The sequence below is a fragment of the Aotus nancymaae genome, unplaced genomic scaffold, assembly GCF_030222135.1.
Source record: "Aotus nancymaae isolate 86718 unplaced genomic scaffold, 86718_ANA_hifiasm-v0.15.2.pri h1tg000004l, whole genome shotgun sequence".
Lineage (NCBI taxonomy): Eukaryota > Metazoa > Chordata > Mammalia > Primates > Aotidae > Aotus > Aotus nancymaae.
The window spans coordinates 33,975,093-33,979,510 of record NW_026988415.1 but is presented as its reverse complement, the minus strand read 5'-3'; the positions used below and the strand labels follow the sequence as shown (position 1 = coordinate 33,979,510).

At 41.2% G+C, this 4,418-nt stretch overlaps 1 pseudogene; it reads right to left on the bottom strand.

The window, feature by feature from the left end:
• Positions 1–317: 317 nt before the first annotated feature.
• Positions 318–1,543, bottom strand: LOC105716935 (argininosuccinate synthase-like; annotated as a pseudogene).
• Positions 1,544–4,418: the final 2,875 nt, after the last annotated feature.

Sequence of the window (4,418 nt, the reverse complement as noted above, 5' to 3'; positions counted from 1 at the left end):
AAACAAGGAGGTTTTTAAATCAACTAGATGGAGAATATGAACAAAGTGCAACATTTATCTACGCAAGACAATACTTAAAAAAAAAATCTTTTAATTGTTATTTTATAGCTCCCCACCGCAGCTGCCCCCCATCCTTCCCTTCGATGACGACATTTACAGGCTTCAGGGGGACCAGGGAACAAAGGTGGGGCCTGGCAGCCTGACTATGCTGCCAGCCGGGGAGAACAAGTCACAAATACAAATTATCACAAGAATTAGCAAATGTACTTGGGGAATCTGGAAACTGAAGAGGCCCCAGCTCCTCATTGTACAGGGGTCTATTTGGCAGTGACCTTGCTCTCGAGATGATGATATTCCTTCAGCCTGAGGGCATTATTGTTGATGAACTTGGTGGCATCAATTGGCTCCTAGTCGCCCTGTACGTTCATGCTCATCAGCTCCTGGTTGTAGAGAGACAGTGGGGACTCCCACTGGAGGATGTACACCTGGCCCTTGAAGACAGACAGCTGCACTTTCCCTTTCACTCGCTCCTGGGACTTGGCGAAGCAGTGGTGGACAAATTCACACTTAGGACCGTGTGCACCAACTCAGCAAATTTCAATCCCAGGTCTTGTTTGATTTTGCGCACTTCCCGGTCCATGGTGAAGGCCCCAATGTCTAAATGAGTGTGGTAAAAGATGGTGCCTGCTGGGATCTGGTAGATAACTCGGGACTTCATTCCAGTGAAGCGGTTCTCCACGCTGTCAATACGGCCCACACCGTGCTTGCCCACGACCTCGTTCAGGTACATAAAGAGCTCCAAGGAGGTCTGGTGGGTGATGCCATCCTTGACGTTGGTCACCTTCACGGGGACCCCTTTTTTGAACTCTATCTCGAGAATGTCAGGAGTGTTGGGGGCTTTGGCCGCCTCCTGGGTCTTCATGTAGAGAACTGTAGGCCCTTGGTTCTTGGGGTTCTCCAAGATTGCAGCCTCGTAGCTGACGTGCATGAGGTTCTCATCCATGCTCCACAGGTTCTTGGGAGTGACCAAGATGGGAGTCCAGAGTTGCTTTGCGTATTTCATCAGATCGTTTTGGACCTTGAGCCAGTTGTAGAACTCAGGCATCCTCCAGGGATCAATGACCTTTATCTGGGGGGCCAGCCAGTAGCAGTTGAGCTCAAACTGGACCTGATTGATGCCCTTTCCTGTGGTGCCGTGGGACACATACTTGGTCCCCTCCCGCTGGGCGATTTCCACTTGTTTTCAGGGAATGCAGGGCCTGGTGAGAGAGGTGTCCAGGAGGTAGCAGTCCTCATACAGTGCACTGGACTGGATGGCTGGCCAGATGAACTTCTCCACAAACCCCCTGCTGACATCCTCAATGAACACCTTTTTGGCCTCAGGCTTCAGTGCCTTCTTCCTGGCTTCCTCAAAGTCTTCCTTCTGGCCAATGCTGGCCAGGTAGGCAATGACGTCATTGCCTTGTTTCTTCAGCCACCTGAGGATGCAGGAGGTGTCTAGGCCACCACTGTAGGCCAGAACCTCAGAGCCTTGGCTGGACATAAAGTCTGAGATTGGAGGCATGAGTTTCCAGCATCTGGAATCAGTCTTTGTGGTGCAGTGAACCACTTGGACCTAGACAGTGGTAGCAGGCGACACAGCAGGTGACAATACTTTTCATAGTCATGTTTTATTGCATGAAATGTTTTTTTTTTTTTGAGACAGTGTCTCACTCTGTTGCCTAGACTGTAGAGCAGTGACGCCATCTCGGCTCACTGCAACCTCTGCCTCTCGAGTTCAAGCAATTCTCCTGCCTCAGCCTCCCGAGTAGCTAGGACTACAGGCATACCCACCACGCCCAGCTAATTTTTGTATTTTTAGCCGAGACAGGGTTTCGCCATGTTGCTCTGGCTGGTCTTGAACTCCTGGCCTTAAGTAATCTGCCCACATCAGCCTTCCAAAGTGCCGGGATTACAGGCATGAGATACAGTGCCTGGTGCATGAAATGGCTTTTTAACTGTAATAAAACAAACGAGGAAACGAACAAAATTGGGGTTATTTTAGTCTTCACATGATATTTCTCTCCTGCGAAAAGAAAAAGATGTGTGTTGAAAATCTGCTGATTCGCTTGCTGCAACGCAGTTTTGAAATCTCATTGCCAATTTAAGTGGGATAGCAGGGGGAAACATTTTATAGATTCAAAGACAGCTTTTCTCACTTTTTCAGCCTCTCCTTTTCCAGAGGCCAAATGTTGGGATAAATTGTGTTTATGTTATACAACGGTTTTTAATTCTCAAACTCTAAAACCTTCTCCAAGTGAAGCAGATTTCAGGGGCTGAGAAACAAAAGTGAGCTGAACAAAGGAAGCAAGTCTGACCACCAAGGGGAAAAGAGGTGGTAATAGCAGCGTGCAACATTTCAGGTCCTTTCAGTAGTGCCCAGTGCCCCTCGGGAAACAGAATATAACCGGAAATTGCCAATTAAAGCATGAAGTCAAAATTGCAGATTTTCCAAACAGGTGATTTCTCTGGCATGCTTTTCGGCTGTACAGAATCATACTTGAGTCCCTGAATTGGATAGCATATGAGGAAAATATAATTTGCAAGCTCAAGTTAAATTTGTTTTTTATTTAAAATTTTACAGGACCTGGAACTGATTAGTCCTTTTTTATGGAAAGCAGAAATGAGAAAATCAAGGTAATGATCATTAGTGAAATGTGATACACATTGGTATTCTGTAACCAGCCGAACTACAGGTGATTAATCATTAAGGCAATTACTTATTCTTTACTATTTTTAGGAATCTCAGCTATTTCCATTATAAATGCACAATAATGAAAGTACCTATTTAGAAGCAGCTGATTGTTGAATGGGTTATAAGCTAAATGAAATACTAATCAGCTAATACTTTGTCATTTTTACATAAAAATGCATTGGCTTTTAATATATATAATCTGCTAAATGAGAGAAAGCTATGGCTATCTGTAAGTAAATAACTTGTTTTTGTTCAAAATTTAAACTCATAACATGTGGGTTGTTTTTTTCTTATATTCTAACACAAACCAGATGCTGAATTAAATTTTTTTTTCTTTAAAGTTTTAAAAAGAAGGAGAATTTACTTAAAGTGTATAAAAGAGTAGAATGTGTGGTAATCATAGCAGTGACTCAAAACTAAGAAAGAAATTTGTTATTGCTACACATCAAGTGACAAAATTAGATGAAGAATTTTGATGTTGCCCAGAAGTTAAACATTAAAATCTTTAATTCTTAAAATATTTTCATAGGTACTATTGGAAATGTTGCTAGTAAAGGTAAGTGTTTTATAGTTCCACAATATGAAGATATGCTAAATAAGTTCCATAATTTGAAGATACACTAAATAAGTGATAAATGAAGATTCATAATATCTATATCTTTCACGTGTTAATGTGAAAGGTAAATAATCGTATATTATTTTAATACGTATTTTTCTGTCACTTGTTTCTTCCGTGTTTTCTTTGAAATCGTGGAAAAATATATATGGGGGCCACCTAGTGGCCAATACAGTATCTTTTGTTTGGGTTTGAAATGAATTAGTTTTCCAGAATTGTATTCTATCTCTTCTGCCATCAAAACAAGGAGAGACAAACATGATCTCCATGATGACAGGAATCCCTTAGTAGGTGTTTTCTCCATTGAACTGTTCGGATGTCATGCTTATAAATTTGTTAACCTGTGGTGGAAGCTGGGAGTCCGGGGAAACATATGAATAATGACAAAAGCCTTAAATGTCAAGAGAGGTTTGGTTAATCAGTTCAGTATTTAAGCAACTTGATTAGCAAAAGTGCTTGGTTTTTTAAAGAATCATTTTTGAGTGTAGGTTTCAAATTGCATTGCTACCAATCCAAGTGACATAGGAAATCAATTGAGCACAGGGCTGTAATATTCAGCAGGTACGACTTCAACTGCTGAGGCTTCACAGCTGATATCTCTTCTGATCTGTCAGTGCTCCTGCTGTACCTGTTGGCTATCACGTTGAATCTTGGATGTCAATTAACTGTGTATATAGGAATGTGCCTGTGCCTAGCTCCTATAATAAATAAAGCAAATTATCTAACCAGAATCTTGCTGTGAATTTAAGAACTATAGTTATTTCTGCCTTCCTTTCTCATCCCCAGAAACAACCAAATTTAACAGTCTTTTGTATATCCTCTTTGAAATGTTTATGACTATACAAGCATCATTTTTATTTTACAAAGTGTATCACACATACTCACTTGCTACGTTTTATCTGCCTAATATATATTTGAAGATATTTCCCTTCATGTTTATAAAGAGCAGGTGTCTTCTTTTTGAATTGCTGCAAGCTACAATAATCCATAGATGTACCAGGATTCATTTAGCCCTCTACCGATAGGCATTTAACTTGTTTCTAATCTTTAGTTAATACAAAAAAGTAC